The 13,718-nt window shown below is 37.5% G+C and overlaps 3 pseudogenes across 1 annotated transcript; all 3 read right to left on the reverse strand.

Annotated features, from left to right (window-relative positions):
• Nucleotides 1-2,216: 2,216 nt before the first annotated feature.
• LOC148296194 (uncharacterized) lies at nucleotides 2,217-4,459 on the reverse strand (annotated as a pseudogene).
• Nucleotides 4,460-5,540: 1,081 nt separating this feature from the next.
• On the reverse strand, nucleotides 5,541-8,062 carry LOC110746246 (uncharacterized; annotated as a pseudogene). Its single transcript, XR_002524947.2, has 2 exons — nucleotides 7,832-8,062; nucleotides 5,541-6,953 (listed from the first exon to the last, which is right to left on the reverse strand). The product of XR_002524947.2 is annotated as an uncharacterized LOC110746246 (transcript).
• A 598-nt stretch (nucleotides 8,063-8,660) lies between these two features.
• On the reverse strand, nucleotides 8,661-11,003 carry LOC148296195 (uncharacterized; annotated as a pseudogene).
• Between the last annotated feature and the right edge of the window lie 2,715 nt (nucleotides 11,004-13,718).

Raw genomic sequence — 13,718 nt, forward strand, 5'->3', positions numbered from 1 at the left:
ACTCTGTTAATTAACAAAAACAAACGGAATGATGATTTGGACCCGATTGCTAGGCCTGGAAAATGGGCCGGGCCGGGCCAGCCCGGCCCTAAGAGGTGTGAGCCCAAGCCCTAATTAGTAACGGGCTTTTTCAGCCCTAAGGAGTGATCGGGCCGGGCCGGGCCAGCCCTATGTCAAATATACAAAGCCCAGGCCCTACCCATGGGCCTAACATTTTCGGGCTTATGATCGGGCCTATTTAGCCCTATGAAATGGGCCATTATTTTATGCTTTATTCAACTCATTTCCACTTCTTTATGGCCTCCCACTACCCGTTGTCTGCCTTGGATTGGATGCCTTTATTTCTTTCAACTTCCGACTTTCAACAAAGAAAAGTTGCTTTACCAACTTTTGTTCAAAACAAAGTTGGTACTTTTAAGACAAGTTGGCAGACAATGTTGTTCCAAACTTCTCACCAAAAACAAAAAAGTTGTTCAAAACAAACTTGTCTAGCGGATAGAAATATAAAAATATACTATCATATAATATAATTATAATTAAATTAATTAATTAATTATAATCGGGCCGGGCCGGGCTTTTAAAGGGCTTAGAAATGAAGCCCAAGCCCTACATTTAAGCCTTCGGGCCGGGCTAAGCCCGTCCATTACTTCGGACCGGGTAAGCCCACACATCAAAAAATCGGGCCGGGTTCGGGCTAGCCCATCGGGCCTAGGCTTTATTTCCAGGCCTACCGATTGCAATATGAAGTTAAGAAATTATATAAGATATAATTGCATGCAAAATCTAAAAAGCGAACCCAACTACAAAAATGTATTTTATGTATTTAGCACTCATATATTTTTGAAAATATTGAGAGTATTAAGAATCTGTTAAGCATTTGGGAGAGTTTTTATTTATTTATTAAAATACGATAGAATTTTATTAGATCTATAAAAATCAAGAGTACAAAGGGCACAAACCGTAAATGGAGTCGAGATGCAGTGGAAATCAAGAGTACAAATGACACAAACCATAAATGGAACCAAGATGTGGTGGAAAGCAATGATTAAAAAGGCCCTACTCCTCGGTTTAGTGGAGAACTTGCACATTGCTTCTGTAATTAAATCTCTTTAATATTCAGTCAATTTTTACATAAAATAAAAATAAAGCACCATCTTCCCTTTTTTTTAAAAAAAAAAAAGTATAATTGATAGTCTAAATTATAGGGGAAGAGAATTTCTAACACACACACAATTATGATGTCATGAAAGTTCGAACCTAAGCCCTTTTAGCACACCATTTTGCCTTTAAGTAAAACTTAGCAAGAACATTCAACATAATTTTGTGATTAATCCATGCATTGTGTGGTCAAAGCAGCCGCGTACAGTTTGATTAAACTTGACATTCATATACCAACAACCTCCTATTTTGGTTATATTACTAAAGCTCCCTTTTAAAAAAGTCATCATGCATATGCAGACAATAATTCCACACAAGGACCCATCCATTCCATTATTTTTCTATAAAGGACTCAGAAGTTAACAAAATGTATCCAATCCAAGGTGAAAATGTCTACCGGCCACCTATTTCTGAAGCCTCCAATTGGTGACCAGAAAAGAGTCTCTGAGGATTCTAAAGCGAGCATCGACCAACAAAACAACAACTCCAGGTCCCCATCAATGAGTTCCAAAAATAATGCCACTCTCCTCCAGCCCAAGAAGGAGAGAGGAAAGAAAAAAAAGAATGGCAGAGGCGGCAATGAGTTCAGAATTTCTGGGTAGGAATTTTTGGGTTTGGCAACAGCCATTTTTAGGACGTTTCTTGTTAATTGTTAAACCGACAACCTGGGAGAGCTCCGTTAAATGTCTCTATTACCAAATATGCAGACATAACTGCAGAAAAAAGGGCAGTAAGTATGCCACTCAAAATTTTGAGAAGCTTATCGAGCATCATTACCTAAATCAATTGACTTCCATTTTTAGGACGTTTCTTTTATATTGATTCAGACATCCTTTCTTCAACTGTGTAAAGGAAAGCTTTTCAAATACCGTTTGCTACCGGTTCTTCCTTTTCCACATTTTTTAGACATTCTTGAGATACAGTAAACGTGGAAGTTGTTTAAAACTAATAAAAAGTATCATCAACGTAGACAAGTTTACTGAAAAAATCGAAACAAAACGTTAACCATCAGACATTAAAATTGCATAACACCAGGAAATCAGGAATCATGGAATCATAAGCGTTTCAAGTTGTATAACACAAAACATACAATAGTGCAGAGAACAATACATAAAGTAGAAAATTAATTAATCTGCAACACAAAATACATCCTCTTCTTATATTAGAAAACTAAGGCATCCAAATCTTCGATTTGGCTTCCTAAGGAAGACACTGGTTAGAGCAGAGTCAAACAAAAGAAGCCACCAAAAGACGGAGTGCCTGCAGTAAGAAACAAGATTGATCAACACATATGAAAGAGATTATATAACTGTCACAAATAGATCAACCACTTTCAACACATGCTAGCTACTTGGGCTTTAACCATGTTGAATAACAACCGTGGTCAAGCAGCAACATTTTATTGAAAATTCATCATAAACCAACTGCCTAAAATTTCAAACAAAATAGAAACTCACAGCTAAGGATTTAACTAGAGTAGTTTAAGATAAATTACGAATGATAAACATAAACGATATATATAACTCACCTCCTTCTTGCCCACTTGAGCAACTTGTACCTCAATGTCAGTGACAGGTACGTTCAATTCGAATAAAATTGACAGGCCAAGAATTGCAGAGATCGGACTTACGTTGAGAATGTCGGTTATCATGAACATCGCTGGTCCTTTCAAAACTCTAAGAGCGTTATCGTCTTTGTTAGGGTTTAGGGTGGGATTTGGGGTCTATGAATTCAACTGATTCCACTTGTTTATTAGAGTGGATAAGGCTGGTATCAACAGCCAGCCGATACGAGGCTTCCTCTATTCCCAAAGGATGGTTCTTTCTTATAGCCAAATCCAGGGAGAAGCTTGGGACTCACTAGCATTTTCTTATGGTTATTTGACTTCAAGCATTCCTCATCAAGATCCTGGACACTTTTGTACAACTGACCAATGCATCTTTTCATAGAGTTATCCTGCACTGCATCTGTTTCACAATAAACTCGAGTGGAAGAGTCAAGAAACTGAAGAGTAAATTAACAAACTCCTCCCCTGCTTCTGCATAATAAACCGTCTTCCCAGATTTGCTAACTATGAGCTTAATAGAAATCTTTTCTTCTTCCTCATTCGAGATTCAACATATATTTCTTGATCAAAATTTTCATTGCTCAATTCTGGGAGGGGTGCATGCTTCAGCAGAGTTCAGTGGAAGGCATCTTTGATACTAACGAGCACGTAAGCAACTTCAAAACCTGAAGAAAGTGAAAAGATCATGAGAAACTAGCATTTCATTTCTTACTAGAAAATTAACTTTGGCGGTATAACAGATCATTTACCTCATCAACTCCTACATTGACTGTCAACTCCTCAATGCTATTCCATCCCGTGAATCCGAGGTTCTTAACTAAAGAAAAGCTTGTAGAAGTAAATGGGGGCATCACTTGTAAATCATCACTAATTATAAATCTGGCTGGACCTTTTACAAAGACCTCACCATCTTCAGCACCAGACACTGGAAGGGTGGCCTCCGTGTCCATTAGACGCTTACAACGATTACAACGAGCCGTTTGGTAATAACTAAAAACAAGACTGCTCCGAAAATTTCTGCAATGTGGATTAGAACGCGTAAAGTACCGCGTGGGTTCGCAATCATCAAATTTCAGTTTGAGGTTGTCCAAGAGATATTCTGTCCTATTGCGGGGACGTAACAGCATGGCTCTACATTCTTCAGTTCGGAAAAGCTGTGAGTCAAAACTCTCCACACTTCCATATATGTTGTCCATGCAACCAATTCCCAAGGGAGTTAGGCGGTGCCTGGGCGCCCGCCTAGGCGGCCTAGGCGGGTCTACGCGGGTTTAGGAGGACAAAGGGCGGTTGAGGCGCGCAGGGAGTTAGGCGGCGCCGTCATTTCACCCTAATCATTAGGGGTAGGCGCCAGGGAGTTATGCGGAGCCTGGGCGCCCACCTAGGCGGCCTAGGCGGGTCTAGGCGGGTCTGGGTGGGCGTTTTGCCGTTGAGGAGCGGACGAAGGTCGGTTGAAGCGCGCATGAGCCGCTGCTTGTTGGGAAGAAAGATGGAGAGACAGAGAGATGAAATCGAAACACAGAGAGGAAGGAGAAGGCGACGCTTGTGAAGAAGAGATATATGACCTAATTTTTAATATAACTGACGGGTTGGGTTTTGTAAAATTACCTTAAACATTGTATTAAAATGGGCCTATTTTTATTTTATTTTTTGCAGTTTTTTTTAAATATCAAGGTTACTGAAAATACAAAAATAAAAGTTAGATAATATCAAGGTTGGAAAATATTAAAGTTTTCTTTTATATATCTTATTATTTTGCATGATTTTGGTACAAATTTATAATTTATAATACAAAATAAATTTTTTTTTTTTTTAAAGGGTGTCGAGGCCCCAATTACTCCTCTAGGCTCTAGACCACGCCTGCCGCCCACCTACAACCTACACATTTTTCGAACATATATTAGAAAAAGACAAGCATATATATGAAAATGGTCCTTTTCCAAATAAAGCCCACACCTTTAAGACACCTGAATGCAACATTGAATGCCTAATCGTGACTCCTAGTTGGGATGAGTTGTGAGAAAGATGGAACTTTAAGAAAGAAAAAAAAAGAATATGATGTCTAGAAATAGTAATGGCACAAAGAGTAAACCATTAAATCCCATATCAATATTTTTGCATATAATTAGTCCAAACAGCTCAGCATCATAAGTACATTTAGAAAAAAAGAAATACACATGAAATTCGAAGTTCAAACCTTTTCGGGTAAAACTGCCGAACTAAATAATGAAGCTAATGAAAACACAAAGACTTAATCGAAAGGCTTGCAGAAAGTAATATAAGTAGGAAAGGATCATGAGTCTGGAGAGATATTACAGGGAGGATCACTTGAGTGGGGGTGCATGTTATGACCCTCCATTCGTTGCTTTTGAAAAGGGAAGCATTCATTACTTGACTAGGAAGAAATCTCCAGCTTCACCACAACCTGCAGATTCCAATCTCTGAAATTAAGCATAGCATTCTGACTTCAACTTCCAGCTAAAGAGGTGTTAATGGAATCTCCAAAGGAGGCATCAAAGGCAAGAGCTTGTGATGTCTTCATGAACACCTCATTAATTTGAAATTATCTGCTTGCATGGTCCTATGGTTGAATCATACACTTATCATTGACTGAGCATCTGATCAATGCAAAGGGAAGTCTTTGGCTTCCATTGTTTAAAGGATTTTGGTCTAGCAGGCAGCAGCAGAAGCCACTGTGCATGGTATTCGGATTTGGAATTGGTACATGATCAAGCTTCAGTAGAGTTTCAGACAGAGGTTTCTTTGATACTAATGAGCGCAGAAGAAAGTTCAAAACATGGAAAAACAGACCATGAGGTCAAAACCACAAACACTACAGTTGCATTAAAAGAAAAATAAAACAATTGGCAAACAGCATTCAACCTCATGAACTCCTATATTCATGGCTCCAAGCTTTGTAAATACAGGATTGCTTCCCACCGATAACAGGGACATGTAAATCATCAGTAATTATGAAACTAGTTGATTCTTTTACAAAGATGCCCCCACCTTGCTCAGCACAGGATGAAACCGAAAGTGAGCACTTCAGATTCAAGCATCTTCCACATTGACACAGAACACCTTTGTAATGACTTCTTGACTTATTTTCGAAGTGGCATTGCCAACTATCACACAGAAAGTACCTTGTCTGCTCATCATTGTCAATTTTCAGTTTGATGTTTTCACAACGAGATTAATTCAACCCCATTGTGGGGACATAGCAACATCTCTTTACATGCTTCAGTTTGGAAAAGTCCCCAAACACTGGCAGACAAATTATTCATGCAACGTGATACTGAATGTTTAGTGTCATGCCTGACAATTGTTATCATTGGTATTGTCAAGAAACTCAAGAGAACATCAATAAAATCTTTATCAGACTCTACGAAGATAATTTTGTTGCTCCCCTTGTCCACCACGGCCTGCAAGCTTATAATATTCTTCACAGTTTTATCAGCCATTTATAATGTAAGAAAGTACAAAGCGGTAAGTTGTTTTTCTGCTTAAACATGAAAGGACTTCAAAATATAATTCAAGTATGGCAAAAGAGAGACAAAATTTTGCAGAATTAATAGCTTGGAAAACAGGTCAGAGATTCAGCAGATAAACAAGTATATAATTGAAATCTAAAACCAGCGACCAACATTTTTATCAACATGGCTAGTCTGATCCTAAGTTACGTAGTCCATGAGGAGATTTTGAATGAATAAAGTTTTGGGAAAGCTTCATGAAATTCACCAGTCTTTCTCAGTAAATTTGCAGGTCTGCTTTTCCATTTCTGTTTTATATTAATCTATCTTCTAATTAAAGTGAAATTAATATAACTAGTGGGAAAATAAAATTAGGCATTGATCGACAGGTTCTCCTGTGCAGGAAAGGAAAAGAGCTCTTTCAGTATGCAAGAAATTAATGGAAAATTATAATGGAAAATGCCAAACAGCTCGACATCATAAGTACATTTAGAAAAGAAAAAAAAAGACATGGAATTCAAAGTTCAAACCTTTTAGGGGAAAACTGCTGAAGAAAAGGATGAAGCTAAAGAAAACACAAAGACTTAAAGAAAGGGCTGCATAAAGTAATATATGTAGAAAAAGATCATGAGTTTGGAATGATGTCAAAGGGAGGATCACTTGAGATGAGGTGCTTGTTATGACCCTCCATCCATCCTTAACTTTTGAAAAGGGAAGCATTCATTACTTGACTAGGAAGAAACATCCCGCTTCATCGTCACCTGAAGATTCCAATCTCTTTAACTAAGAATAGCATTCATAAATAAGAATAATACAATTCTGAGAAGAGAAAAAAGCAAATAGCCTACATAAGAGGCATCAGGTCAATGATGAAGCACAATTCCATTAAAATATCATAATTCTGCCATAGACAATAAAATTTCTAAAAATCCAGACATTTTTAGACCAAAGATATGTTAACTTTTAAGACTTACCTTAGGATAATTGCACCAAAAAGTTATAAATAAAAAAATAAAAAAAATCCCCAATAAAAAGCAAAAACTACAATGCAGTTATTATTTTATAACAAAACTTTTAAGGAAACATTAAGACACTACCATAACCACTGCAAAATAAAATTTAATAAATTGGTAGAAATAACACAAAAATCTGGTGATGCCAATACCATTCATTCATCCAAATCCTCTTTCAATCCTTGTTCTTGTTTGTTTGGTTTCTTCCACAATGAAATTGATTGGGTGCCAAACTAAGCAAAATTTATCCAAGTAAGGAAATTAAAACAAAATATATAGAATATATGACATAGTGTTGCTTCATTTACACTCCACCAAACCCAAATCAGTTTTTGTTTCTTTCTTATTATCAAGCTCTTTCACAAAACCTCCATGTCGATCTAATAACAAATTTACAGGCTACAAAATTATAAGTGTAGCTGATCATCCAAATATAATGAAACCATAGTCAGCCCAGATAACAAAACAATTGTTAATCACTAACAAAAAAGCACCTCCAAACTCAAATCTTATATCACAAAAGGCAAAATGAGAACAAAATCTACATCAAATACTTCAAAATCAACTTCTCAAACCAAAACATAACTAAAAAATTGAAATAAGAATCTAATCTAGAAAACACATACCTCACCAGATGAAAAACAGGGCTTTGTGTGAGAAGAAGGAAGATGAGAGAGAGGGTGTCATCGTCGATGGAGCAAATAAGGAAGAGGAGAGAGAGCGGGCGTCGTCGTAGTTGATTGAGCAAAGAAGGAGGAGCAGAGAGAGAGGGCATCGTCGCATCGTCGATGGAGCAAAGAAGGAAGATGAGAGAGAGGGCGTTGTCATTAATGGAGTGAATAAGGAAGAGGAGTGAGAGAGGGGCTGAGATCTAGTTTTAAAGAAAAGGGTAAAATTGTATTTTACCTTTATAATTTAGACAAGGCCACATTCGTTGGTTCTCCTCTTTGGGCATATCAAAAATAAAATTTGATTCATAGGTATTAAAACCCAAACAAAAAATACTCTATATCTCAAATCCTAATTAGTAAAGATTGTTATGTCTAATACCTAATTTTTCTTTAATTTTTTAACTTTGCCATAGTAATTACCCATATAAAGAATTTAGCATTTTCACGTTTATTACTCGTATTATACATGTACGTATGTATTTTTCATATTTAATAAACATGTCTTTTACAAAATTTTCAAGAATACACACAAAATTCACGTGTTATATACAGAATTTTCACATATTATTGAATAAAAATAATATAATTTCAAGAAATAGTAGTGCCGCGCGGCTATACTCTTTTTTATTTTTTTACTAAATAGTATAGCCGGGCGGCTAAACTCTCGGGTATTTTTCAAAATAGTATAGCCGAGCGGCGATACTCAGTTGTTGTTTTTTTTTTAAAACAAATAAATTGGATAGGCCTCCACTTAGTTTTCTAAAAAGATTGTAGCATTTAAATGCTAACTGAGACTACTACAACAAGCGATGAGGTTGATCAAATCATAAATAAGAATAATACAATTCCAAGAAGAAGAAGAAAGCAAAGAGCCTACATAAGATGCATCAAATCAACCGTGTAGCAAAATTTCATTAAAATTTCAGAATAAAGAAACTTCCACCTCCACTAGCAATTGAACAGGTGAGTAATATCCCTAGCACTGACCTAAGAAAGTACAAACATAGAACTAAAGGCTCTGCATACTTCCTTGATTCTATAAGAGTTGGGAATAATTCCCACATACTGCTGCGAAAGTTCTCCTGAATCCATAGGACCAAAACACTCGAATCAAATTCGATCTGAAGATGGTGGAGGTTTCTCTCAGTATAGCCAGACGACAGCCAAGAAGGGCTGCTTCAGCCTCAGCATTGGCGGCAGATGAGGCGATGGTAAGATACTAAGAAGGGTGAATCCCAGACTCCGATAACCTTTTTGTAAAAATGGGCTAGAATCATATATATGAGTTTAGAAGCTGGATTTCAATAGAGGAACTAATCACTGTTTGTACCTCCTGATTGCCAGAATTTTAATGGTATATTTTTCCCCCAGTAACACAGTTAGATACGAAGCAAGATGAAACCAAGACAGGGCACACAGATACAAAGCAATATCTCACAGCAATCCAACAATCATAAGCGTTTCAAGTTGTATAACACAAAACATACAATAGTGCAGAGAACAATACATAAAGTAGAAAATTAATTAATCTGCAACACAAAATACATCCTCTTCTTATTAGAAAACTAAGGCATCCAAATCCTCGATTTGGCTTCCTAAGGAAGACACTGGTTAGAGCAGAGTCAAACAAAAGAAGCCACCAAAAGACGGAGTGCATGCAGTAAGAAACAAGATTGATAAACATATGAAAGAGATTATATAACTATAACAAATAGATCAACCATTTTCAACACATGCTAGTTACTTGGGCTTTAACCATGTTGAATAACAACCATGGTCAAGCAGCAACACTTTATTGAATATTCATAATAAACCAACAGCCTAAAATTTCAAACAAAATAGAAACTCACAGCTAAGGATTCAACCAGAGTAGTTTTAGGTAAATTACAAATGATAAACATAAATGATATATATAACTCACCTCCTTCTCCCCCACTTCAGCAACTTGTACCTCAATGTCAGTGACAGGTACATTCAATTCGCATAAAATTGACAGGCCAAGAATTGCAGAGATCGGACTTACGTTGAGACTGTCGGTTGTCATGAACATCGCCGGTCCTTTCAAAAATCCAAGAGCGTTATCATCTTTGTTATGGTGGGATTTTGGGTCTATGAATTCAACTGATTTCACTTGTTTATTAGAGTGGATAAGGCTGGTATCAACAGCCAGCCGATACGAGGCTTCCTCTATTCCCAAAGGATGGTTCTTTCTTATAGCCAAATCCAGGGAGAAGCTTGGGACTCACTAGCATTTTCTTATTGTTATTTGACTTCAAGCATTGCTCATCAAGATCCAGGACACTTTTGTACAACTGACCATTGCATCCTTTCGTAGAGTTATCCTGCATCTGTTTCACAATAAACCCGAGTGGAAGAGTCAAGAAACTGAAGAGTAAATTAACAAACTCCTAATAGAAATCTTTTCTTCTTCCTCATTCGTGGTGTCTCCTTTCATTTGAGATTCAACATATATTTCTTGGTCAACATTTTCATGGCTCAATTCTGGGAGGGGTGCATGTTTCAGCAGAGTTTCAGTGGAAGGCATCTTTGATACTAACGAGCACGTAAGCAACTTCAAAACCTGAAGAAAGTGAAAAGATCATCAGAAACTAGCATTTCATTTCTTACTAGAAAATTAACTTCGGTGGTATAACAGATCATTTACCTCATCAACTCCTACATTGACTGTCAACTCCTCAATACTATTCCATCCCGTGAATCCAAGGTTCTTAACTAAAGAAGAGCTTGTAGAAGTAAATGGGGGCATCACTTGTAAATCATCACTAATTATAAATCTGGCTGGACCTTTTACAAAGACCTCACCATCTTCAGCAACAGACACTGGAAGGGTGGTGTCCGTGTCCATTAGACGCTTACAACGACGACAACGAACCGTTTGGTAATAACTAAAAACCAGACTGCTCCAAAAATTTCTGCAATGTGGATTAGACCACGTAAAGTACCGCGTGGGTTCGCAATCATCAAATTTCAGTTTGAGGTTGTCCAAGAGATATTCTGTCCTATTGCGGGGACGTAACAGCATGGCTCTACATTCTTTAGTTCGGAAAAGCTGTGAGTCAAAACTCTCCACACTTCCATATATGTTGTCCATGCAACCAATTCCCATGGGAGTTAGGCGGTGCCTGGGCGCTCGCCTAGGCGGCCTAGGCGGGTCTAGGCTGGTTTAGGCGGACGAAGGGCGATTGAAGCGCGCAGGGAGTTAGGCGGCGCCGTCATTTCATCCTAATCATTAGGGGTAGGCGCCAGGGAGTTAGGCGGAGCCTGGGCGCCCGCCTAGGCCGCCTAGGCGGGTCTAGCCGGTTCTAGCCGGGTCTGGGTGGGCGTTTTGCCGTTGAGGAGCGGACGAAGGTAGGTTGAAGCGCGCAAGATCCGCTGCTTGTTAGGAAGAAAGACGGAGAGACAGAGAGATGAAATCGAAACACAGAGAGGAAGGAGAAGGCGACGCTAGGGAAGAAGAGATATCTGACCTAATTTTTAATATAATTAACGGGTTGGGTTTTGTAAAATGGCCTTAAACATTGTATTAAAATGGGCCTATTTTTACTTTTTTTTATAGCAGTTTTTAAAAAAATATGAAGGTTACTGAAAATACAAAAATAAAAGTTAGATAATATCAAGGTTGGAAAATATTAAAGTCTTCTTTTACATATCTTATTATTTTGCCTGATTTTGGTATAAATTTATAATTTATAATACAAAATAATTATTTATAAAAGGGGTGCCTAGGCCTCGATTACTCCTCTCTGCTCTAGGCCCATGCCTGCCGCCCACCTACTGCCTACGGATTTTTTGAACATATATTAAAAAAAGAAAAGCATATATATGAAAATGGTGTATCATAAAATACAAATGGGACATGTAAAAATATTTTATTTTTATGAAATATTTTCATATGTCTTATGTGTATTGGATGGTACACCACACATTTGGGGCTGAGCTATAGCAAGGCCTGTCATGGCCCTGGGCACCCATTTAATTTTCAATCTATTGTAATATATTATAAAATATATGATATAGCAATACCATTACTGCAATTAGATTTGTGTTGACCCTCTCAATTGAAGATGAAAAACCTATGTGGAAGTGACTTTGAAATTTTGGCCCCTCCATGCTAAGAATCCTTGCTCCGCCACCGCCAGACAATTGGTGTACCTGAACATAAAAATATTTATCCTCCCCCTCCCCCTTTCTAACTATGATGAAAAACAAAAAATAATAACTAGGAAGAAATCTATGGCCCCACTATGACATGAAGATTCTAATAGCTGGAATTAAATATAGAATTATGACCCTTTTTTTTTTATTCGATCGATATTCTATTCTAATGGGAGGGGGCACCCACACAATGGGATTCAAATTGATGCCATGGAGTTCGTTGAATTATGACTCTTTTTTTATTCCATCGATATTCTATTCAAAGGGGAGGGGGAGAGGGAATTCTATTCTAAGGGAAGGGCACACCCACAATGGGATTCGAACTGATGTCATGGGGATTGCAAACAAAGACCTCAACTACTGAGGTAAACACCCACTGGCAAATGTAGAATTATGACTTTAAACTTCAGCTAATGAAGTGTTAATCGAATCTCCAAAGGACACTTTTTTTTTCCGAAAAAAAATCCAAATCCCCTTTCAATCCACAAAATCTGGTGATGCCAATACCATTCATTCATCCAAATCCCCTTTCAATCCACGTTCTTGTTTGTTTGGTTTCTTCCATAGTGAAATTGATTGGGTGCCAAACTAAGCAAAATTTATCCAAGGAAATTAAAACAAAATATATAGAACATACGACATAGTGTGTTGCTTCATTGACACTCCACCAAACCCAAATCAATTTTTGTTTCTTTCTTATTATCAAGCTCTTTCACAAAACCTCCATGTTGATCTAATAACAAATTTGCAGACTACAAAATTATAAGTATAGCTGATCATCCAAATAAAATGAAACCATAGTTAGCCCAAATAACAAAACTATTGTTAATCACTAACAAAAAAGCAACTCCAAACTCAAATCTTATCACAAAAGGCAAAATGAGAACAAAATCTACATAAAATACTTCAAAATCAACTTCTCAAACCAAAACATAACTACAAAATTGAAATAAGAGTCTAATCTAGAAAACACATACCTCACCAGATAAAAAACAGAGCTTCGTGTGAGAAGAAGGAAGATGAGAGAGAGGGTGTCGTCGTCGATGGAGCAAATAAGGAAGAGGAGAGAAAGCGGGCGTTGTCGTAGTTGATTGAGTGAAGGACGAGCAGAGAGAGAGGGCATCGTCGCGTCGTCGATAGAGCGAAGAAGGAAGATGAGAGAGAGGGCATCGTTGTCAATGGAGTGAATAAGGAAGAGGAGAGAGAGAGGGGCTAAGATCTGGTTTTAAACAAAACAGTAAAATTGTATGACAGGCAGGACCTGCCCAGAATTTTCACAGGATTCGTCCCGGGTCCCGAAGAAATTCGGGATAGGGGTCATGTGGAAATTCGGGGCGGGTCCTGTCATTGTATTTTACCTTTAAAATTTAGACAAGCCCAAATTCGTTGGGCCTCCTCTTTGGGCATATCCAAAATAAAATTTGATTCATAGGTATTAAAACCCAAACAGAAATACTCTATATCTCAAATCCTAATTAGTAAAGATTGTTATGTCTAATACCTAATTTTCCTAATTATAATTTGATGAAACTTGACATTTCAATTCCGTGCCCATCAATGTCCCATTTTCATCTCACTATAAAACACAAATGGACGACATTCATATATCAACAACCTCCTAAAGTAGTCTACAGAAACAATACTAATACAATTGGCCTTTTGATAG

This window comes from Prunus avium, chromosome 2, assembly GCF_965620075.1.
Source record: "Prunus avium chromosome 2, drPruAviu1.hap1.1, whole genome shotgun sequence".
NCBI classification, from domain to species: domain Eukaryota; kingdom Viridiplantae; phylum Streptophyta; class Magnoliopsida; order Rosales; family Rosaceae; genus Prunus; species Prunus avium.